Consider the following 25,887-nt stretch of genomic DNA (forward strand, 5'->3'; position numbering starts at 1 on the left):
GAAGTAGCAGGCTGGAGAAGTAGCTAAGAGCTACTTCCTGATCCCAGTTAGGCCAAGAGAGAGAGAGCGCTGGCTTGGCATGTACTTTTGAAACCTGAAAGCCCACCCCTGATGAACTTGATATCTGGCTCAAATGGGACAATTCTTATTCACCAGTTTGCGATTTCTTCTCTCTCTTCTTTAGAAACCATCTGAGTCTCTTACCCCAAAAAAGTTTAAAAAAAAAAAGCAAGTGGTTTGCTTGCCCTGCAGATACAAGGCTATAAATTCCCAGTGCTTCGAGAAAATAAAACAATAAAACCCACAGAAAAGTCATTTAAAATATAAACATTAGTCTGATTAAAAATAACAACAAAGAAGCTGATGAGCTGGCTCAGTGGTTAAGAGCGCCGACTGCTCTTCCAAAGGTCCTGAGTTCAAATCCCAGCAACCACATGGTGGCTCACAACCATCCCTAACGAAATCTGATGCTCTCTTCTGGAGTGTCTGAAGACACACTACAGTGTACTTACATATAATAAATAAATATTTAAAAAAATAACAACAAACACAATGGCAAGGTAAGATCAATGCATTCCTGGTGGTCTAAGTATATAGCACTGAGACATGAATTTTTTACTTCATTTTACAGACACAAGACCCCAACCCCCCACAAAGTGCAAATCCAAAAATCACAGCTGATTTGGGTTGAGCCAAGACAAAAGCATCAGTTCAGTTTTATTTATGCCTTTTAGAAATTCTCAAGTACATGAAGTTATGGGATATACAGTTAACAGAATAACTTAAGAAATGCCTGCCTCCCCACCCTACACAAATGGATGGAGAAGGGGCAGAAGAGGAGGAGAGCTAGTAACATCACCCATTTCCACCACTCAGTTTTTAGAAAGATTTATTTATTTTATATATATATGACTACACTGTCGCTGTACAGATAGTTGTGAGCCTTCATCTGGTTGTTGGGAATTGAATTCAGGACCTCTGCTCGCTCCAGTCAACCCCACTTGCTCAGTCCTGCTCACTCTGGCCCAAAGATTTATTTACTGTTATAAATAAATACACTGTAGCTGTCTTCAGACACACCAGAAGAGGGTGTCAGATCTCATTACAGATGGTTGTGAGCCACCATGTGGTTGCTGGGAATTGAACTCAGGGCCTTCAGAAGAGCAGTTTAGAAACATTCACGAACAAAAACCAGTTTGCAACCTTCTGAGGAATTGTAGAAACAATCAACTAAGAACAGCCATGTGGTGATGGCTGGAACTAGAGATTAATTAGTACTTCGGTCTTTTCACTTCAACCCTATCCTCTTCCTCTTCTCAATGACTGCACTTATTTTCTTCCACTGTCAAAGCTCTGCCTCCTCATTGGTTTCTTTGAACCGTCTGGTTTTCCATCCGCTGGACATCTTGATACCATACTGGAATGCAGCCTTGGGCAAAGTCTCCTAGTTGTTTATGTACTCACTGTATTCCTCCTGAGTATCAAAATCCCGGGAGGCCTAAGGGACCCTTCTTGTTACCCTGGTCCATTTTGCTATAATCTACCTCTTCATCGCTATCTACAGCCATGTCATCCATCCCGGCTGGATAGCGTTCTGCATAACTGTCGGACATGCCAAAGAAATCACCCAGCTGTTTCTTATCTTCTGGCTTCTTCAATGATTCGGTGCCTTCCCAACCAGCAGACCCAGCAAATGTCTCATTGATATGATCAACTCCGTTGCAGATCCAGGTCCTCTGTCAACTTCCATGGGCTCATCCTCCTCCTTTGGCTTCTCAAAGTGACGGTGCCTTTTCTTTTCCTTCTCTCGCTCCCACTCCCGATCATATTCATGGTCATGTTCCTGGTACCCCTCACGCTTCTTGTCCAGAGGTGCTTTGGTTGTGGAAGGAACAGAAACCCCAATGTCTTCAAAAATGTTCATGTCAGCCTCGGGAGGTTTCTTTTCTTCCAGTTTTCCTTTATCCTCCAGTTTCTTGTTTCGGGTCCCCTGCCTCAGATATGACAAAATCTGGGTGAGCTTGCTAATAACGATGTCATTTGTAGTCAGTGTCGTCTGGGCCTCCATAGTGGGGCAATCAGCCTTGCTGCGTATGAGAGCGGTGGGGAGATCTGTGTCTGCATAACTCATCATCCAGGTCTACTACACAGGCCATACGTCCTGGTAAGAACAGCTCATTGCGTTCATATGGTTTACTCTTGAAAAGCATCCGATACACATTTCGGCTAAGGCATGCTTTAGATTCAATTTTGTCCTCAGGTTCCTCATCTTTCTTGGTTTCCTTTTGGAGATTTTCCATGAGTTCCTCTTCCTTCTTCTCTTGGCTGGCAATCTCAGCACGCACCTTCTGAAGCAACACAAAATCCAAACCTTTCACCAAATGGGTGTGTTCCATATCACCACCCAAGAACTTAGACTCCTGAATCAACCGTCTTCTCTTTTCTGCTGCTGATTTGTCTGCCTCAGCAGTGGGGCCCACGGCCCTGTAGTTGGCTGTGGTACTTATCAGCTCGTGTTCCCCATAGCCTTTGTGCACACCGGTATATCTCCAAGAGATAGTTCTCTGTCTTTCTCTCTCTCTCTCTCTCTGTCTCTCTATCAATTTCTTGCTGGTGAAGCTTGGCATAATAACTTTTCATTTTCCTCCTGTGTGCAGCTGGGTCTTCTTCCTCATTTTGCTCTCTTGGCATCTCATGGTGACTTGACTCAGAAGGTGGTGCAGAAGGAGGTACAGCTCTTGGGGTCATAAGACGTTTCCTGAAGTCTTCACTGGTCAGTTTTGATTGGTGGAAGGAATGAAGATCATGCACATCATGGCCATCTGGAGCCAAAGGGTTACAGAAGGGCTCACTATCTCCCTCTGGCATTCTGGCCTCAGTCTCTCAGGGCCCGCAATTGAAAAATGTCCAATATTGTCTTTTAACAGAGGATCGTTAATATATAAACTGTCTTCTATAATGTAAATGTCTTCCTAGATTGTAGAAAATTATTAAAATTTAATGTAAGTATTCTGTTGGGCCCAAGTGACTTTATGTTACAACCATAAATATTATAGCTCAAAGTCAATGACTGCTTAAAATTGGTGATGGAAGAGTGGCAGGGGTGGGGAAGATGGGGACAGAGAACTGACTGAAGGCACAGCATCTCACTCTCTCTCACTGTGAACATTTCCACAACCCAGGAACTGTCCAGGAATTTGCCATTGTCTCCCAGATTCCTAACCCTGCTTGCTCAGGCCACTATCATCTCTTCTCTTCATAGTCAGCAGACTATGAATCAACTCTGCTCACTGTGCCCACCCAGCAGAGCCACAGGACTCCTAGCTACAGTATGCCACATCTTGCCCCCTTGTTTTAAAAGAGCCCTTTGTTCTTAAAAGAATGTTAAAACAGTTGATATAAGGCCACCCCAGATCCCTGTCACCTCCAGTCCCTCATGACTTCCAAGCTTTAATGCAGGTCCTTCACGTCTGGCTAGCTAAATGGTCCGCCCTCTTACAATCTGACACCCTGTCAATCTTGCCTACTCCTGTTAAATCAGAACAATCCTTTTGTACTTTCTAGGTATCCACTGATTTCAAATGGCATCTTCTAGACACCTCAAATCTCCGAGCCTTCTCTGTAGGCGCAGACCACACATATACAAGACAACACATTGTTTTTTGCATGTGTCTGCATGCATGGTGTCTTCACCTGTGTGGTGCATGTGTACAAGTATGCGCGTGCATGTGGAGGCCTAAGGTGGATGTCAAGTATGTTCCTTGACCACTTTCCAGTATATCCATTGAGGCGTGTCTCTAATAAAAACTAGATAGAGCTTGCCGATATAGATAGCTCTAGGATCTGTTTGGGTCTCCTGAGTACTGGCATTACAGTTGGGCTGACATACCTACCCAGAACTTATGTGAATACAGGATCTAAACTCTGGTCCTCACGTGGCTTGGCAAGTGCTTTACCTGCTGAGCCATCTTCTCAGCCCCAAGCATCACAGTTGATTGATCACATGGATCTTACTTTCTCAAGTCACCTACCTCCCTGACTTAGAGCCTCCAATGTATTTTGTAGTCTGAACTAGAATGTGAGCCCAGGGTATTTGTCCTGACTTTGCATCCCCAGTGTAGCAAGCACTCAAAGAAATGCTTATTAAACAAACAAACAACCCAGATAGTCACACTGGAGGACAGAGCTTCTATTTTTTATTTTATTTTTCTTTGATTTTGTTCTTGGGTGAATCTTCACAGAATGTGATAGGGGTATAATCCCTGCCTTCCAGGACTGTTAATTAAAATCACACCAGGGAGTTGAGACTTAGCCACAGGAAAGAGTTATATAGAGATATATCAAGTTCGTTAACGGTGTTAAACAGAACACGAGCAAATGATAGGAACTGCATGTAAAAGCAGCAGCGGTGTGCAGGGGTCAAGAGGTCAGTCCCATGTGCCCACCTTGCCTGCTAGAAAGGTTGCAAGGCACAATCCCAAAGGCTATGGATCTGAGGGACAAATGGGAGAGCTAGAGAGGAGAACCCAGCAGGGGAATGCCAGCAACAGGCACAACACTAAGACTCTGGAACAAAAAACCATGCTTTCTTTTTGTTGTGCACGTACGTGTATGGACGTGAGTGTGTAGACAGGATGGCATCTCATGTCTCCATCCTTCCTCACCTTATCTTTTGAGACACTTCTGAACCAGAGTGGCACCAGTTGGCTACACAGTGAGCTCTGGGGATCCACCTGTCTCTGTTCTCACTGCTCTAACAAAACTCAGCTGTTACATGGATGCTGGTGACCCAAACTCAAGTCCTCACGCTTTTGTGGCAGATACTTTAACTGCTGAGCCATCTTCCTAGTCCAATACGTTAAAGCAGTTTAAATGTATTGTGCTAACATGAAAAGTCAACATTTTTCCTTCTTTGAAAAGAGGAGGTGGGTGTGGATGACAAACCTAGTTTTCTTTACTATGGCATTAATGGTTGGATGGAGCAATTTCCAATAATTCTTGAAGACTGACTGATGAACAGAACTGACGGGCTAGAGAGATAGCTCAGAGGTTGAGAGGTCTTCCAGAGGACCTGTATTCCATTCCCAGTTTGAATTCCAACTAGTGGCTCACAACTAACTTTAGACCTAGGGGATGCTATACCCTCTTCTAGCCTCCACAGGCATTGCAGGCAGGTGGTACACAAATATACACACAAGCAAGACACTCCCCTCACACACATGAACACATACACACATACAGAGAGAATACAATTGAAATACTATCAAACTATAAGGAAAACTGAATCTCTGCAATCAACAGAACTGTGACATTTCAGATCTGTAGGAGGTTAGACTGAAGTCCTGGGGTGATGAATGGACAGGAAATTTAAAGGTAGAAAGCAAGAACAATTCCCTAAATCTCCAGGCAGAGTATTTATTCTAAGTGAGGAGACACTCTGAAACTCCAGCGACATCAACAACCAAATACCAGAAAGATAAAGTCCAGGGAAAGTTTTTACTTTTATCAATGGCTGTGGATAAGAATTAAACAGCAGACCTCGTACCAAGAGACCAGTTTTATTTTCATTTACTTTGAATCTTACACGTTTTTATAGGTTTACTCAGTGCACACACAGGCCCGTGCGAGCACCTGTGCTGGGGTGAATCTTCGCATACGTCTACAGTAGTGAGCAGTGTGCTGGGGACTGAGAACACATTTTAGAAGTTGATTCTCTCCTTTTAACATAGGTTCTGGGATCAAGCTTAGGACATCGAGCTTGCATGGCAAGCAATTTTGAGCATTTGGGATCAAACCCCAGGGGTGGGTGGGGGGGCTTTTTGTTTGTTTGTTTTGGTTTTTCGAGACTGGTCTACTGCTGGGATTAAAGGTGTGTGCCACCATGCCCGTCTGGTGGGGGAGTTTATTATACTAGGCAAGTGTACTACCACTGAGCTACACCCCTAGCTAAACTCTGAGGCTCTATCACCGTCTTAAACATTACATACAGCAAAATTCTCTTCATATTTTGTTATTATAACTAATTGGCTTGAGATGATTCATGAAAGGAGGCAATGGGTCAGGAGAGACTCCGTCCTCTGCAGCCCACTCAAGCTTTAAAACTAAGACAGAGAATCTTGAAGATTCCACCAGGAAACTAGTGTCTATAAAAGTTTTAATAACTAGGTCAACATTAAGAATTAACTTACTTTCCTCTACTGAGGGAGTAACAGAAGTTGTTTTTTTTTGTTGTTGTTTTTTTTTTTTTCTCCCAATAAAATACAGATTCTCCATATGGGGAGTTAATGAGCCTTCACTTGAGCTATCTAGCCCACATCTGCCAGGATTAGCAGACTCCTAAGGGGCTAGGAGGAGACGAGGCCTCAGGGAGGAGTACAGAGTCAGCAGTGGACTGTCAGGTAAACAGTGTTAACCGCTGGGCTGGCAAGCAGCCAGCAGGAAGAGGAGGAGGAGAAAGAGGAGGAAGAGGAAGAAGAGAAGGAAAAGGAGGAGAGAGAAGAGGAGAAAGGAGAAAGAAGAGGGAGGAAAGGAGAAAGAGGAAGAAGAGGAGGAAGAGAAAGAAGAGGAGGAGAGGAAGAAGAGGGGAGGAGGAGGAGGAAGAGGAGGGGAGGAGGAGGAGGAAGAGGAGGGGGAAGAGGAGGAAGAGGAGGGGAAGAGGAGGAAGAGGAGGGGGAAGAGGAGGAAGAGGAGGGGGAAGAGGAGAAAGAGGAGGAGGAGGGGGAGGAAGAGGAGGAGGAAGACGAGGGGGAGGAGGAAGAGAAGGGGGAGGAGAAGGAAGAGGAGGAGGAGGAAAGCCTCAAGAGTGAAAGCTCTTCTTCCTCCTCTCACAATCCCATCTTGGACCTTGAAACTCAGATGGAGGGGAGGAGGGAGGAAAAAAAAAAACGACTTAAAAAACTCAGAGGGCCAGGCGTGGTGGCGCACGCCTTTAATCCCGGCCCTCGGGAGGCAGAAGCAGGTGGATTTCTGAGTTCGAGGCCAGCCTGGTCTACAAAGTGAGTTCCAGAACAGCCAAGGGCTATACAGAGAAACCCTGTCTCGAAAAAACCAAAAAAATAAAAAAATAAACCCTCGAGGTTTTTCATAGTCTATTTGTTGTTTTCAGGTATTCAAGGACCACCCTAGACATTTCTTTTCTCTCTCCTGTCTCTGTGTTAGAATGCCAGAGACAGGGGTCTAATTTCAAGCAGGGAGACATGAGCTTGGACTTCGGAGTCATGAACCTGTGGAACCACGGGAACGTCCTCTTCATAGTTCAAGAGGTGAGAAAGACAATCTGCCTTGAATAGTTACCTCTGCTGGGAAGAATTATCTACCTCCGGACAGTCTCTCCTGATATGAAATCTATAATGTCTTCTTCACAGAAAGTCAGGTAAAGAGCGCCAGCGTCAAAGCATCTTAAGAAAGTTGGCACATGGAAATGTAAGTCGGCCACATGGACAGACAGTGACGGGAGCATCAGCTCCCCAAAGGCAGGGCTGTATATATCTAGAAATGTATACACACAAATACCACCCCTGCTGATTTAGGTGGAGCCTAAAATGCAACCCATTCTTATTAGGTGTTTGCTGAATGGAAAGGAACTGAGTCCACCTTTGCAGGCAAGGCTGCCTATGTTCAGATCATGATACAGTTGCTCCTGTATGTTCCAGGCCAACTAACCAGCCACGCCTTAGTTTTCTCATCAGTTAAGTGGCACACATCACACAGGAGCTTTGTGAAGTATGTGGTATCACACCACCAGTTCCACTGACTACATACATACATGTTCAACAGACAAACATTCTTTCGAATTAACTTACAGTCCCTACATCTGTACTGTTCCTTGCTATGGAGGTACAACAATAGTGGAGCATTTGTTTAATTAAAGTCCCTCGCACAAACACATGCTTAGAAACAGATTTCTTCATACACTTTGCTTCCTTTTAGTACGCCGGGAGGAAAAGCTAGCTGACCTGCAAGATGTCTGCTTTCCACCCTCCAGGAATTTAAAGCTAAGATTGTTATTTATGGGGCAAATGAATAATACAAGTCTTGGCTTAAATTGGTTAGCACAAGATGAAATTAAAAAATGGATATAGCCATAAGTCACGCAGATTCAACATTATATTTCCCTGACTTTCAAGAAGGTGACAACAAACGTTCATCAGAAACTTTCTGTCCTATTTGTTAAGTAAGGATCTTGACCTCTTACCTCTCATTTCAAAATACCCAGAAGCCCTAGTGTTGTTTAGAGGATCCTTTCCTCCATTTTGTCTGGAATTCTTGGGTGATGACCTAAGAGAGAACTGTAAGCTATCTACTCAAGCTGGTAGTGCCTTTTGTGGTAGCTGTAGCCTCAGGGCGGATGGCTGCGACAGAGACCCTGGAGGCAAAGGTGGAGATAGCCCACAATCACTTCACCTTTGAAAAAACAGCAGCTGCAACCAGGTAGGGCACCTCTGAATTAATACAGGTGCTGCAGCTGCGGACCTAGATCTGCCTCGATTGGCTGGCGGGAAGGAGGTCTGCTCTGACAGCTGCAGACAAATACAGCACTCCTGGCGCCTAGCTTTTGAGGATGACCACACCTTGCAATCTCAAGGCACGTTGCACAGAATCACCGAGAGGGAGGCCCATTCACTACCTCTATCACTGGTGAGTTATGAGAAGCTCTGTTATCAGACCACTTTGATACAGTTTTAATTTACTATATGCTTCCAAATTCAAAGAGAGGTAAATGCACATTCTCTCTCTCTCTCTCTCTCTCTCTCTCTCTCTCTCTCTCTCTCTCTCTCTCTCTCTCTCTTCTTTTTGGTTGTTCGAGACAGGGTTTCTCTGTATAGCTCTGGCTGTCCTGGAACTCACTTTGTAGACCAGCCTGGCCTCGAACTCAGAAATCCGCCTGCCTCTGCCTCCCGAGTGCTGGGATTAAAGGTGTGAGCCACCACCGCCTGGCTAATGCATATACTCTTATCCTTTGAAAAGCAAGCATTGTCAGGAGCTGTGGCTCCTGATTTGCATGTACCATGATGTCACTTCCTCGAATGCTAAACAAATGCTGGGCATCACTAGGTGCCCCCAGAAGGCCCGGGGACTTGGTAACTAAGTTGGTAAGTCTTCACATCCCTAAGAGTGTCTCCTTAATTCTTTGATCCTCTTTACAGAGGAAGTCTTAATAAGTTCTAACTGAAGCAATTCACTTTCACTACTAGAAGGAAACACTTTCTGTAATTAGGAACAGGAGCGATAAGCACAGACATGAGGTCCGTAAATACTGATATTTACAAATATGAGGCCTTTATGTCTATTAAGACAGCTCACGTTAGAAGCATCCAGCAACCAGGTAGTCACTAGCAAGCCAAGCAAGTAGAACTTGTAATATACATACGTGACATGTATATAGACATGCCATGTTTTCCTTCTTGGTTTATAAGCCTTATATGCCCTTTATATAAAGTTATTAACCTATCTATAATATTACAACTTTAATATGCCATATCATGTGTTAAATGTTACCTTAAATATTATACGTTAAATATTACACAGAATTATTTCAAATGTCAGTTGTGGGGAACTGTGCTCTCCAAAACAATTTCAAAACCTTAACTTTCGGTAGAAATAAGTTCTTTAAAGGTATAATAAATTGCAATGGACTGACTGGCCAGAAGGCTGAAGGCTGTAGTTTCACGTGGCCTACATCTGGAGAAAACAAAGGAGGACAAGGGTTCCGAGGTCTTCTTACTTAACTAAAGTAAGAAGAAACGAAGCGCCTCTGAGTCTTTGTTCCTATTAGTGACTATAAACCAGACTGGTTTTCTGTAAAATCACCACCTACTGTAGTCAATTCCAGATAGCCTTTTGGATTAGGTCATATCTTTTATTTTATTTTTTAGACAGGGTTTCTCTGTATAGCCCTGGCTGTCCTGGAACTCACTTTGTAGACCAGGCTGGCCTTGAACTCAGAAATCCGCCTGCCTCTGCCTCCCGAGTGCTGGGATTAAAGGCCTATGCCACTAGGTCATATCAATCAAATACTTCTATCTGGCTTGGAACTAACTTACATTGCAGATAGCCAAATAGTTACTGCAATGACTTCACACATATTTATACACAAATAGTATAGTTTAAAGACAACACCTTAACAAATAGATGTGCTTTCTTAAGCATTACAGAGACATTTCTTTTCTATTCTCTGTTTTGGAGGCAAGGTTTTACAATGTTGCCCATAGTGAAAACAAGCTCACTACACAGGCAAGGCTGGCTTGAAACTAGCAATCCTCTTGCCTCAGGTATAGCTACCCGCCATCAACAATCACATTTTTAACTGGCTCATATTTCTACAGTACACAGCACAGAAATATCAAGATGAGCAGCTTTACCGGATGATACCAGAAAATGAGTGGCGTACTTGGAAGGCTATAAAAGAAGCTACTAGAATCTGTGAGTCTCGACTCTTGAGAACACTTAAGATCTAAGAAACTCCTTATGGCAGACATGAAATCTAATATTCAAAATAATTTACTATTTTCATGCTTGCTCTAAATATTTGTATTATTTTATTATGAATATGGGGGTTTTGCCTACATGTATGTCTGTGTACCATATGTGTACCTGGTGCCTATGGAGACCAGACGAGAGCATTAGATTCCCTGGAAGAGAAGTTATACGCAGTTGTAAGCTGCTATGTGTGAGGGGAATGAAAATTGGGTCCTCTGGAAGAGCAGTGTTTCCAGCCATCTTTCCAGCCTCCTCTAAATAACTAACTTTTTAACTTCACAGTATCAGTAGTTTTACTACTCTCTGTTTTTAATGATCATTGGGGAGGACTTCTAAGTATATTTCTTTTTTTTTTTTAAAGATTTATTTATTTATTATATGTAAGTACACTGTAGCTGTCTTCAGACACTCCAGAAGAGGGCGCCAGATCTCGTTACGGATGGTTGTGAGTCAGCATGTGGTTGCTGGGATTTGAACTCTGGACCTTCGGAAGAGCAGTCGGGTGCTCTTACCCACTGAGCCATCTCACCAGCCCCTAAGTATACTTCTTTGTGCATGTTTCTGTGCTTATGTGTGCATGTACAGGTTGTGGGCATGTGTTTGGAGGCCAGAGGTCAACACTTGAGTATCTTCTTTGGTCACTCTCTACCTTATCTTTAGGGACAGACTCTCTCACAATAGCCTGGTGCTTATCTTTTGACGAGCCTGTCGCTATCCCCCCACAGCACCAGGATGCCAGGCACCTGTGAGCACAGTCTGGGGGATCCGCCCACAGGTCCCCTCACCTGTGAGGCAGGCATTTTACGTTCCAATGCCTCTCCCCGGCACCATCAAGTGCATTTGTCTTGTACAGTTTGGTGGTGTTGCTGCCAAAACAGTTTGTGTTCTCTGTTCTGAATGGGATGGGGGATTCGGCCTTGAGTCAAGTTGGCTTTGAGTGAAGACCCTCTAAATAAACCAGAAAAGCTAGTCAAACCGACAGCTGTAAAACCTCAATGCAGGAATGTGGGACACAAAGCCATGTGACTTCTCCAGAAGTTCACAACTCCTCAACTACTAAACCCAACCCTGTACTGAAATAAGAGAGCTGGGTAAAGAATTCCCGGCTTACTGTAGAGGATGTGAAAAAGAACAGGAAAAAAAAAAAATGCATGGGAAGAATTTAGTCTAGGGCATGGAGTATAAAGGCAACAACACAGATGAAGACATCAGCCAAATGGATGGGAAAGATGGCAGAATACACCAGAAAGTCACCCACGGGGAGGTCAAACGCAGAGGGAATGGGGACATGAAACAAGTAGGAAACGCTGGAAAAACTCAATGAATCAAATTAAAAACAGCGGAAAACATCCCCAATAGACCAAACAGAAGGAAGAATATCATCCATGAATACGCTACATTTAAGCATTAATAAGGTCAATAATAAGTGAGCATGACTACATTGTATAAGAACTCTGGAATATAATCAAAAGACCAGACTTAAAAATGTATAGCATAGCCTCAGTAATAGTGTCAGGTCTTGAGGCCTCCCCTTGATCTGGATCCCACTTTGAGCCTGTTGCTGGACCTTCTTTTCCTCAGGCTCCTTTCCATTTCCATCCCTGTAGTTCTTTCAGACAGGAACAATTATGGGTCAGAGTCCAACCCCATTCCACACTTGATGCCCTGTCTTTCTGCTGGAGGTGGGCTCTGCAACTTCCCTCTCCCTAATGTAGGGCATTTCATCTAAGGTCCTGAGAGTCTCTTACCTCCCAGGTCTCTGGTGTATTCTGGAAGGTCGCCCCAACCTCCTACCTCTGGAGGTTTCCTGTTTTCCATTCTTTCTGCTTGTCCTCAGGGCTTCAGTCCTTTCTCCCCCAACCCAATACCAGATCATGTTCACCTTTCACCCTCTTTATTCTCTTTACCTCCCAGGTTCCTCCCTCCCCACTAGTGATTGCTTTCTTCTCCCTCCCAAGTGGGACTGAGGCATCCTCACTTGGGCCCTTCCACTTGTTGACCTTAGGGACCTGGCATGACTGCCCTTCGAAAGACCCAACAAGAGTCAGATGCAGATATTTGCACCCAAGCAATGGACAGAAACTGCTGACACTTGTGGTTGAATTAAGGGAAAGCTGGAAGAAGCTGAGGAGGAGGGTGACCCTGTAGGAGGACCAGCAGTCTCAATTAACCCGGACCCCCGAGATCCCTCAGACACTGGACCACCAACCAGGTAGCCTACACCAGCTGATATGAGGCCCCCCACACATATACAGCAGAGGACAGCTGGGTCTGGGTTTAGTCAGAGAAGATGCACCTAACCCTCAAGAGACTGGAGGCCCCAGGGACTTTAGAGGTCTGGTAGGGTAGGGGGTGGGGAGCGGGGACTTCCTCGTGGAGAGGGGTGAGAGGAGGAGGTATGGTATGTGGATCAGTTAGAGGATGGACTGGAAGGGGAATAAAATCTGGAGTTTTAAATAAATAAATAAATAAATAAATACCAACAAACTACAACTGAAAATTTCTAGAATCTCAAGAAAGGAATGAATGCCCAAGCAGAAGAGGTATTTAGAACTCCAAGAAACAGAATCCTGTCATGACACATTCAAGATGCCAAGAGTACACAGCAGCCAGGTGTGCTGGCACATGCCTTTAATCCCAACACTCAGGAAAGGCAAAGGCAGAATAATCTCTGAGCTCAAGGTCATCTTGGTCAGCCAGTGAGCTCCAGGCTTCCCATGCTTTATACAGTGAGACCCTGTCTTAAACACACACACACACACCAAACAACAACAACAAAATGAAAAACTCAACTCATTTGTACAAGCAAACAGGGTGACAGTGCACCTTACAAGAGAAACCCTGAAGACCAGAATTAAATGGAGGAACACACTTTAAGTTATGAAAATAAATACCAGCCAAACAACTCTATTATATCCAGCAAAGCTTTCTTTTAAAATTGATGAATAATATTCCAAGATAAACACAAACTAAGACAGCCCATGATCAACAAGATACTTAATACTATAACCAAAGAAGAGAACACAGGAAATGATACATTTTCAAGATAAATAGATGAGTGGGATCCTACAAGAAATCTATCATGCCTGATACAGAAGGCAGAAAAATTCCTGATATTATATCAGAGAAGGAACCAACAGTAACCAACCACCACAACTGCTACCAAAAGGAATAAACTCTCAAGAATTAGTAAGCGTCTTCCAATGATGATCTAATACCTGCACATCACTAATGAAGGGCCGAGAGGCTGACTAGAGTTAAATAACTAGAGTTGGGCTTTGTGGTGCACACCTTTAATCCCAGTACCAGGGAGGCAGAGGCAGGCAGATCCTGGTGGTGTCTAGGCCTGTCTATATAAGAGTTCCAGGACAGGCAGAGCAGCACAATAGAAAGATTGTGTCAAAAACGACAAAAATGAACAAAAAACTAGATCCACTGGGCAGTGGTTGTCAGGCCTTCAGGCAGAGGCAGGGGAATCAGAGTTCTAGGCCAGCCTAGTCTACAGACCTAGTTCCAGGACAGCCAGGACTACACAAAGAAATCTTGTCTTGAAAAACCAAAACCAATCATCCAAACAGAACTTAGATCCAACTTTCTATTGTCTCTAAGAAAGAGATCTAACCAGTAAAGACATCCACGAACTGTTAAACTCAGATAAAGCTACTCTATCAGGTGAATGGAAGGCCCATCCCCAAAAACTAAGCTGGTGTGTCTATTGTGAATCTTTATAAAGTAGACTTTAAACAAAAATTAGGCAGGAGATATAAATATCTTCACTACACATTAATAAATAAAAAATCATGAATTATATTTCCACCAAACTTTGAAGCTTCCAATTTTATGAAACAAATATTAATATACATAAAAGGTAAAACAGGCTCTGATACTAAAACAGTGATATTTTCAAAAACTTCCTTCCGTCTTTAGTTATCGAAGCTAAAAATTAACAAAGAAACATCAGAATCAAACTATGCATTAGATTAAATGTACTCACGAGGTATCTATAGAATATTCTTTCCATCTATCAGATAAAAAGGATATGCTTCCTTCTCAGGAGGCCATAGAACCTGTATTAGTCAGGGTTCTCTAGAGTCACAGAGCTTATGGGTAGTCTCTATATAGTAAGGAAATTTGTTTGATGACTTAAACAGTCTGTAGTCCAACTCCCAACAATGGTCAGCCAAGGGTCTAGCGGTTGTTCAGTCCCACACGGCAAGCAGGCAAAGAAGAAATGGTCAATCCTCCTCTTTCCATTGTCCTTATATAAGTCTCCAGCAGATGGTGTGGCCCAGATTAAAGGTGTGTACCACCACACCTGGATCTGGGACTAGCTGTGTCCCAGATGACCTTGAACTCGGAGATCTCCTGGTTTTAATCTGGGATTCATAGCCACTATGCCTCAAGAACTCCATGACCATAGCAAGCCTTCTAGTGTTTACTGGGGCAGCTTTTCTCATTCTGGAGGCTGGGTCTTCACTTTGGTTTCCTTTGCTGTGCAGAAGTCCTTTGATTTGATGCAATCTCATCTTGCAGGTCTTGGAATTATTTCCTGTGGCATTAAGAGGCCTCTTCAGAAAAATCCTTGCCTATACCTGTGTCTTGGAGTGTTTTGCCTGTGTTTCTCCCAGGGGGATTCTGTTTGAGGCATTACATGAGGGGTTTTGATCTGTTTTAAATTGATTTGTATACATGGCTGTAAGTTTAATACTTTTACACATGGGGTTGGATTCTAGCTTTGCCCCCTTTATTTGTTTAAAAGACTGTCTTCAATGTACATTTTTGACACTTTTGTCAAAAATTAGATGACTGTAGGTGTGGGGTTTATTTCTGCATCCTTTGTGCTGTTAGTCTAAGAATCTGTTTTGTTGTCAGTTCATGATGTTTGGTTAACCGTACTTCTGTTGAGATTGGTATTGTAATATTTTCAGCATTTCTTTTTTAACTAAAGATTATTTTGTGGGTTTTTTTTTTCCACTTTAGGATTTTAGAACCTTTTTTTTTTTTAGGTCTATGAAGAATAGCTGTAGGATTTTGATGGGGACCACATTGAATCTGTAGAATATATACAGTAATACACCATTGTAACAATATTAATTCTACCCATCCATGAGCATGTGTGATATCTCTGTCTTCTCGTGTTCTCTTCCATGTTTCTTATCAGCATTTTTCAATTTCCAGTGTAGTTTTTTTGTCACTTCCTTGGAGTTTGGGTTTTATTGCTGTTAAGAGACACCATGACCATGGCAACTCTTATAAAGGCAAACATTTAATTGGGGATGGCTTACAGGTTCAGAGGTTTAGTCCATTATCATCATGGTGGGAAGCATGGCAGCACCCAGGCAGACATGGTGCTGGAGAAGGAGCTGAGAATTCCACATTTTCATCTTCAGGCAGCAGAAGTGGGCAGTGTATGGTGCTGTATGTATGTGGCTACTTTTTGCCTTTGTCTAAAGAGTCTGCCTGAGGCTAAGGTGTGTGTGTGTATATACATATTTGTACTATGTGCATATATAGGCCATGAAACCAGAAGAAGGACTATTAGAAAAGAGAAAGAGACCTAAAGGGATGGGGGAGGGGAGAATAATAGCACACATAGGCAGTATGAACATAAAAGCAGAGCCTATACAACGAAGAAGGAACCAGTGGGTGGCTAAGGGGACCCAGGGTCACTGGGGAGGAGAGGTACAAACTAGAACACAGTGTATGTATAAAAACACCAGTGACAAAACTTGTTACTTTGCATGCTAACTTAGAAAAATTTAATTTAAAAAAGAAAACTTGAGCTTTTGTTTTCATACAGGAGACAATGCCCCATTTTCTTACTTTCTCGTCAACCAGAATTAAGCATGCATTAGTCATTAAAATTAGGTTATGCCATTGTTCTAGAAATAGTCAATTATTTCCTATTTAGATTTATTCAGACGAATTCTCTATCTCATCCCTGTCAGTACAGGAACTTCCAGGTATAGAACATAAAATGTATATATTGCTAACAAAAGAATAAATAAATGTGTAGTGCTGGCCACGTCACCCACTTCCTCCCACTGACCAGAATTAGTGTTCTCTGCAGCTATTGAACACCTACCAAGAGACGCAGTCAAATCATTTAAATGTGACTGTTGCTCAAATCTTTGACCTGCAGGTATAGAGGAAACAGAACGGCCTTGCTAACACAGCACTCTTGTATACCCCTGTGCCTTCCTGTGTCCCGAAATTTGCAGGTGACACCTCTCAAAACCCATCTTTAATACCACACGGGTGAACAGCAACCCCACAAAACTTCAGCCAACCGATGCCTGTCAAGGCCGACTTCCCCAAGCAGCTTCCATTCTTCTTCCTTGCTCAACAGCTAAGGGTGAATGTGCCCACCAGCGCCCACCATTTCCTCTGCCCATTACATCTCTCATTACTTCTGCAAGTCCAGAAGATAAACACAATCTCTTCGTTCATCACGGAAATGAGGATGCCCTGGTACTGAGGCTTCCCAGGACAACGAGGATGAAGGCGGTGTTGCGGATGGACCTGTCCTGGTGCTTCTCCGTCCCGTTCTAGTGCATTCTGTCCTAGGGAGGAGCTGTTAGACCTTAGCTCCATCCTTCCCATGGAAAACCTTGCCTGTGACTCAAATGCACAGTGAGTGTAAAATTCCAGCCTCTGCTTCCTAGTCTCCCCCCCAACTCTTTCCCCTATCCATTTAGCCCAGCTGCCATTCTGAATCATCTAATATTGCCCCTCTGACCCCTCTACCTCATGGAGTTCTCCCGTTTGAAGACTGCAAGAGATCCATGCACGCCACACTTTAAGGAGTTTTGGATCAGTATTGGTGGTCTTGTTTATTGGGATCAGGCAAGGTGGTAAATGACAGGATGTCAAGAGGAGGAAATGCTTCCCTAATTTCTTTCTCGGCCTGTTTATTCTTTGTGTACAGAAAGGCCATTGACTTGTTTGAGTTAATTTTGTATCCAGCTACTTCACCGAAGCTGTTTATCAGGTTTAGGAGTTCTCTGGTGGAATTTTTAGGGGTCACTTATATATACAATCATATCATCTGCAAAAAGTGATATTTTGACTTCATCTTTTCCAACTTGTATCCCTTTGATCTCCTTTTGTTGTCAAATTGCTCTGGCTAGGACTTCAAGTACAATGTTGAATAGGTATGGGGAGAGTGGGCAGCCTTGTCTAGTCCCTGATTTTAGTAGGATTGCTTCCAGCTTCTCACCATTTACTTTGATGTTGGCTACTGGTTTGCTGTAGATTGCTTTTATCATGTTTAGGTATGGGTCTTGAATTCCTGATCTTTCCAAGACTTTTATCATGAATGGGTGTTGGATCTTGTCGAATGCTTTTTCTGCATCTAACGAGATGATCATGTGGTTTTTGCCTTTGAGTTTGTTTATATAATGGATTACGTTGATGGATTTCCGTATATTAAACCATCCCTGCATCCCTGAAATAAAACCTACTGGGTGAGGATGGATGATTGCTTTAATGTGTTCTTGGATTCGGTTAGCGAGAATTTTATTGAGGATTTTTGCATCAATATTCATAAGGGAAATTGGACTGAAGTTCTCTATCTTTGTTGGATCTTTCTATGGTTTAGGTATCAGAGTAATTGTGGAGTACTTAACTGAGTAATTATTTAATTAATTACTAATTAATTTAATCATTAATTAATTGAGTAATTAACTCAAACAAGTCAATGGCCTTTCTCTACACAAAGAATAAACAGGCTGAGAAAGAAATTAGGGAAACAACACCCTTCTCAATAGTCACAAATAATATAAAATATCTTATCGTGACTCTAACTAAGGAAGTGAAAGATCTGTACAATAAAAACTTCAAGTCTCTGAAGAAAGAAATTAAAGAAGATCTCAGAAGATGGAAAGATCTCCCATGCTCATGGATTGGCAGGATCAACATTGTAAAAATGGCTATCTTGCCAAAAGCAATCTACAGATTCAATACAACCCCCATCAAAATTCCAACTCAATTCTTCAACGAATTAGAAAGAGCAATCTACAAATTCATCTGGAATAACAAAAAACCTAGGATAGCAAAAACTCTTCTCAAGGATAAAAGAACCTCTGGTGGAATCACCATGCCTGACCTAAATCTTTACTACAGAGCAATTGTGATAAAAACTGCATGGTACTGGTATAGTGACAGACAAGTAGACCAATGGAATAGAATTGAAGACCCAGAAATGAACCCACACACCTATGGTCACTTGATCTTTGACAAGGGAGCTAAAACCATCCATTGGAAGAAAGACAGCATTTTCAACAAATGGTGCTGGCACAACTGGTTGTTATCATGTAGAAGAATGTGAATCGATCCATTCCTATCTCCTTGTACTAAGGTCAAATCTAAGTGGATCAAGGAACTTCACATAAAACCAGAGACACTGAAACTTATAGAGGAGAAAGTGGGGAAAAGCCTTGAAGACCTGGGCACAGGGGAAAAATTCCTGAATAGAACAGCAATGGCTTGTGCTGTAAGATTGAGAATTGACAAATGGGACTTCTTGAAACTGCAAAGCTTCTGCAAGGCAAAAGACACCGTCAATAAGACAAAAAGACCACCAACAGATTGGGAAAGGATCTTTACCTATCCTAAATCAGATAGGGGACTAATATCCAATATATATAAAGAACTCAAGAAGGTGGACTCCAGAAAGTCAAATAACCCCATTAAAAAATGGGGCTCAGAACTGAACAAAGAATTCTCACCTGAGGAATACCGAATGGCAGAGAAGCACCTGAAAAAATGTTCAACATCCTTAATCACCAGGGAAATGCAACTCAAAACAACCCTGAGATTCCACCTCACACCAGTCAGAATGGCTAAGATGAAAAATTCAGGTGACAGCAGATGCTGGCAAGGATGTGGAGAAAGAGGAACACTCCTCCATTGTTGGTGGGATTGCAAGCTTGTACAACCACTCTGGAAATCAGTCTGGCGGTTCCTTAGAAAATTGGACATAGTACTACCGGAGGATCCAGCAATACCTCTCCTGGGCATATATCCAGAAGATGTCCCAACGGGTAAGAAGGACACATGCTCCACTATGTTCATAGCAGCCTTATTTATAATAGCCAGAAGCTGGAAAGAACCCAGATGCCCCTCAACAGAGGAATGGATACAGAAAATATGGTACATTTACACAATGGAGTACTACTCAGCTATTAAAAAGAATGAATTTTGAAATTCCTAGGCAAATGGATGGACCTGGAGGGCATCATCCTGAGTGAGGTAACACAATCACAAAGGAACTCACACATTATGTACTCACTGATAAGTGGATATTAGCCCAAAAATTAGGATACCCAAGATATAAGATACAATTTGCTAAACACATGAAACTCAAGAAGAATGAAGACTGAAGTGTGGACACTATGCCCCTCCTTAGAATTGGGAACAAAACACCCATGGAAAGAGTTACAGAGACAAAGTTTGAAGCTGTGACGAAAGGATGGACCATCTAGAGACTGCCATATCCAGGGATCCACCCCATAATCAGCTTCCAAATGCTGACACCATTGCATACACTAGCAAGATTTTGCTGAAAGGACCCAGATATAGCTGTCTCTTGTGAGACTATGCCGGGGCCTAGCAAACACAGAAGTGGATGCTCACAGTCAGCTATTGGATAGATCACAGAGCTCCCAATGGAGGAGCTAGAGAAAGTACCCAAGGAGCTAAAGGGATCTGCAACCCTATTGGTAGAACAACATTATGAGCTAACCAGTACCCCGGAGCTCTTGACTCTAGCTGCATATGTATCAAAAGATGGCCTAGTCGGCCATCACTGGAAAGAGAGGCCCATTGAACACACAAACTTTGTATGCCCCAGTACAGGGGAATGCCAGGGCCAAAAAAATGGGAATGGGTGGGTAGGGAAGTAGGGGGGGGGGAGGGTATGGGGGACTTTTGGGATAGCATTGGAAATGTAATTGAGGACAATATCTAATAAAAAAATATAAATAAAAAAGAAGAGGAAATGCAAAATTCAATAAATGCTGGCTGAGTTTACAATAATTTCTATGGCAATAGAGTAAGTTAAACTAACACAGTATATTGTCATAAAGTGACACTCTAAGGACTCAAGGTATTTCAGGAAACATTAAAGGTGACGCTTACTTTTCCAGGGTATCCTTCAACCTAGCAATCAATCCTCTAGCTAACTGTGTGTATTAAGGACACAGATGTACATTTAGACCTAGCAGGTCAGTGTGCGTACTAGTGTGTGTAATCAGGAAGGGACTAATGCCTAATCAGCGCCCAAACAACCCTGGAACATAGCAAGGCATTGAATCTGCTGGAATCAAAGTTACAATTGGAAAATCTCCCATGATTGGAAGTGAAAAGAAAATGTATTTAAATGTATTTATCTGCTGTCCTTTCCGGTTCAGCAAATACTTGGCAGACATGTGTGCATATTAAACACTGTTTGGGTACCACGAAGGATGCTGCTAAGGTCCTCCTCTTTTTCTTCTCCTCTTCTCCTCCCCACTCCCTATGTGCCAAATATCTGGGATGTTTTCAGTGTCAGGAAAAAAAAAAGACATTTATCCACCTTTAAATAGGTAAAACTTGATCTCTTATTTATTATCCAGAGAATTCATCTACATTTTTCAGAGCTATAATAAAGATACTTGGAGATCTAGGTCAGAATCTGATACACTTCTGATTTTCAATGTTTCTTAAAGGATAGCTCATGGGAGAGAGAATGGGGGTGGGCAGGACAGCATAAGGCAGGTGTGAACTAATTGGTAGCAGGTGTCACACATTAGAGGCACTGATGTAGCCTTTCTGTTCACCACAGGGCCTGGCATCCAGCCACGGGCAAGCTTTAAATACCTAGACAGTGGCTTGCACAGACCACAAGTTCCACGGCCTATAGTTCTCCAGCGAACACTGGACTTCTGTAGAACACTGCTCCATCACCAGGCCTGGCTACTTACACAGCTTGATCCTCAAAATCTTCAGGTGTCACCCTCCAACCAAGAAGACTTAACAGATACTCACTGGCTTAAACACTGTGGCAGATGACTTCCAGGTTAGCGTTAGAAAAACTCTGTTAAAAATCACTGAGGAAAAGAAAATGCCCCCACCCCTGCCACTGATGACACTGTTCAATGGGCTTTGTAGGTATATGGTGAGACCACGGGGCAAATCACGAGGGCATCGCCTTCTGGTATGGAAGGGGACTCTGGCAACAGCTAGACTCTGCAACAAGAAGAATGTGGTCTAACACCAGTTAGGGAGAGCTGAGAGCAAACAAAAACATGGAGTCAAAGGTCATTTATGTCTGAAGTTGACTGAGCCCTTTTAAATAGAGAGGTCTAATTCATTTATCTATCCAAATGTCAGACAGTACAAAATAAAAGAAACACTCAAAAAAAAATGCAAGCGCCCACTTGGGAAACCTTTCTGGTTCTGTTGACACACTCATTCATTCTACTCCATTCCACTCACTCTTGATGCCCATCTGTGGCTGTGGTGTCCAAAGGATCAGAGCTTATTTCAGCAGGTGCCCTTTATTTCTAGTACACCTTTTGTGGCTTCCACGGAGGGAAGTGAGTGATGTGTACTTCATTCGATGTCCATGAGAGTGCAAGTGTTCTTGTGATGTTCTCTTGTTAAACAAACAAACAAACAAAAAAAAAAAAAAACAAAAAATCCATTCTTAATAGGGTTAAGTAAGGGTAAACAGAAGTAAGGTTACTAAGTCTAGTCTCTAAATAGTAAGGGAATTTGTTGATGACTTTCAGTCTGTAGTCCAACTCCCAACAATGGTCAACAGCAGCAGCAGCAGCAGCTGTGAATGGAAGTCCAAGGATCTAGCAGTTGCTTAGTCCCACAAGGCAGAGGCAAGGATGAGTCAGTCAGTTCTCCTCCTTCCAATGTCCTAATATAGTTCTCCAGGAGAGGGTGTGGCCCTGATGAAAGGTGTCCCCCTGTCTTCTGGGATTCATAGCCACTATGCCTCAAGATCTCCATGCCAAGATCCAGGTCAGAAACTTGTATCTCGCAGCCTCCAGATTAGGATCACAGGTGAGTCTTCCAATTCTGGATCGTAGTTCATTCCAAACAGAGTCAAGCTGACAACCAGGAACAACCGCCTTACTAAGCAACACAAATGCCATGTATGTGTGGGACTTTTATCAATGTAAAACTACAAATACTACACAAACTACAAATAGCCAGAGTGTTCACAATAACTTGTCTAGAAGTGACTTCTAAGGGGACTGAGGGAGTTATGGGACCAAAGCACTCCCGCAGGTCAGGAAAACCATTTAATTTGGGGTGCAGAAAGCTCAACTCATCTAACTTGTGCTTAGGTATCAATGACGTTTCACTTGACCAAGGAGAACCTTAGTCGATGAACAACCATAGCTAAAACTACTGCTATTTTGCATGGTCACTGAAACCAGGGGATTGAAAGCACCTCTTTGAAAGGAGAAGACTGGCAAGTGGAAGAGTGTATATGTAGGTAGGACACAGTGTTCCGCACCAGCAGGTTCCAGAACTTGGCTGAAGTGTGTCTCTTCTCCCACTATGTCTGTCAGAGGGCACAGGTCAATAAAAGAGCAACTTCGATGCTAAGTGGACACGTTTTTACATTCTTGTGTATTTCTTAAATAAACGCGCTGTGTGTCGTTTTGAGTTGCACCCTGTATGTGCAGGAACTATAGAGGCAGAAGACCGTGTCAGAGCCTCTGGAACAGGAGTTACAGGTGGTGCTAAGAGTACCCAATCCAGGTCTTCTGCAGAAGTAGGAAGCCCTCTTTTCCACTGAGCCGTCTCTCCAGCCCTAGAAGGTAATTATATATATATAATATATAATTATATATATTATATATATATATATATATATATATAATATGTTTTAACTCTTAGAAGTCCGCTCCTTACAGATTCATAAGGCATGGCTACTCTAATACACTCCATTGATCATCACCAACACCAGACAGTGGAATAGGGATGATGAGTCTGGGCCCAATCTGGCTGCTTCCTGTGCAATCACCACTTGGGAAGCATGCTAAGTGGACTAAAAATACTCATTACTTCTTGAATTAGTGCCTTCTCTCTCTCCAGAAGCTAGAACTTCGGCTAATGCTAGGATGATCGGAACATTAAAATGAATGACATTAATGCAAGAGAACACACTAAAAATAATTCCTGAGATCATATTTATAAAAAGCAATCAAGAAAATAAGATAGGGAAGAGGGGCTCTTCTTTATGACAACTACTCTAAGGCATAAAAGGTCATTAAAAATAGTCACTAATTGTTGAGGAACCGAATGTTTAAGTAGTTTTACAATACTTGTCCAGTCAAATTCCAGTTCTATGTAACAAAATTTTATGTTGCAAAACTTTAAGTTACAAATACTCACTATGTACTAGTGAGGGAATGAGACAAAGGGGCTCACAGTTGACAACACTAGTAAAGATACATCCCACATCTCCTAAGTTCAGGTACTTACAAGGATACATTGTTGTCTGTGCCATAACTCCTGCCAAAAGTCTATCTTGACTCTAACAATAGGGAAATATAAAGCAAGCCCTGGCAAGGGCCACTTAATGAAACAAATGACATAAGCTTTAGAAAAACAATAAAAAACAAATACATACTAGAAAGCTTAAAGTAATGGGACAACCAAGTACAATGTGTAATTCCGGGTGGGCTCACTGACTTCAACTGTTGTTGCTGTGTTTAGACAGGGTGGGCACAGGATAGAAGGATGTGCACACTGAGCTAGCTGTGCTGTGTCCTTGTTACAATCCCTGAACATGACACGGAGTCTCCTTCTTAGGTGATAAAATTAAACGTGACATAAACAGCTGCGAGAATTATACAGGGAAACACTGAACAGAGAGGTACAGAGGGTATGGTGGTGTGGGGGGCAAATGGTGAATAGCGGGGAACACGGACTTCCCTTTGCAAAGCTCTTGCGACTCTTCCATGGGCTTTGAGTATGTCAAAATAAAACTTGGAAAGATTCAACACCAAAAGGGGCAAGACAAATGGTGCCCCACCCCCAGGCTTCTAACAGAGAAATCTAAGCACTACCAGAATCACCCTCCACACTGGCAGACTGATCATGACACAGGCCCAAAAGGATCCCTTCTGTAAATACTTTTCTAAGGAGCAACGCTCTTTCCAGCCAAATTCTCAGTCCTCAGCACAGGACACACAGCTGAGAACCAGGCTCCCTGATTGGTGGAATTTACAGTGTGATGGAAGAAAGCAGAAAATACGGAATGTAAGTCCGGTAGCAATAGCCGCTATCTATAAAGGAAAGGAGGACCAAGGGGAACTTTGGGGGAATGGAGTGACATGTTTAAAAGGGAGGTAAGGGCTCACTTGCTTGCTCACTTCAGCTGCACAAATACTAAAACTGGAACAGTATAGGGAAGATGACACGGCCCTTGTGCAAGAACGACACACAAATTTTCCAAGTGTTCTACTCATCTTTTTAAAGGGGAGGGGTTAAAGGACTCTAGTCAGAGCACACTTGAACAAGACCTGAAGGAGTTAAGGTACTCAGCGCGCAGGTAGTGGGGGTGGGGGGTGGGGGAGGTGGCAGGAAATGAGCACAGAGCAAGGCCTAAGCAAAGAGCTGAAGATAGAGTCTTCAGGCTGAAACAGACAATAGGGGATAAAGGTCGCAGGGCCAGTCCTAGCTCCCTGCTGAGACACTGTTCTTTGTTCTGATCCCTGGATAGCTGTCTCCCATCCTTCCCATCTAAGCAGCATCCCGTTTGTTCTAGACACCAGCACAGCAGAGCCCTAAGGGCTCAGTCTCCTCTGAGCAGAGCCTCTACAAGGCTTTCCCTCACAACCTACCAGTCACCTCAGGAGATGCCTTCTTCATACACTCACTCCCCTTTTCTGTGATACTTTTTAACCCTTCAACACTCCCCTCCCCCAAGGTTCTCTTTGGAAATTACGTTTGTTCTATAAGTGTCTAGTTGAGGCTGGTTAGCTGGTGGTGTTACAACCTCCAGGGTTTCTTTTCATAGAAGCAACTTTCCTTCCAGGACTTGACAGGGGCACCCACATCTCCATTCTCTGTTGATACAACGTGTGCTTCTTCTAGATGTGAATTAAGCTCTGCAGCCAGAGACAGTGTCCTGCTTGCTCTTTGTAGTGATGGGTCATGCAGAGCCAGACACCTAGCAATTCTTTGATACCAACGGGGCTGTTTTATACCCCTGAGATTAAAAAGCCAACTTCTTATTAATCTGATAGGAGTTACCGAAGTGTTGACACAACATGTCCTCCAGTTGTTGTTAAGCATAAACACCCCACTAGGGATTCTGGTAGAATCTAGTACACAGTGCGTGGGGGTGAGGGTGGGGGGATTGCATGCCCTTAAAACCCCTTTGGATCTTGATCA

General features: G+C 43.0%; 1 protein-coding gene, 1 non-coding gene and 1 pseudogene across 2 annotated transcripts in view; 1 reads left to right on the forward strand and 2 right to left on the reverse strand.

The window, feature by feature from the left end:
• Pcgf5 (polycomb group ring finger 5) overlaps positions 1-25,887 on the reverse strand; it is a 112,076-nt gene that overhangs the window by 50,102 nt on the left and 36,087 nt on the right. The gene's annotated exons all lie outside the window — the stretch shown is intronic.
• Positions 1,272-2,868, reverse strand: LOC110285461 (protein Red pseudogene; annotated as a pseudogene).
• Positions 24,858-24,961, forward strand: LOC115030036 (U6 spliceosomal RNA). Its single transcript, XR_003835628.1, has one exon. It is a non-coding gene; the product is annotated as a U6 spliceosomal RNA (small nuclear RNA).

Source organism: Mus caroli, unplaced genomic scaffold, assembly GCF_978045245.1.
Source record: "Mus caroli unplaced genomic scaffold, Mus_caroli_1 scaffold_20, whole genome shotgun sequence".
In the NCBI taxonomy this organism is placed as follows: Eukaryota; Metazoa; Chordata; class Mammalia; order Rodentia; family Muridae; genus Mus; species Mus caroli.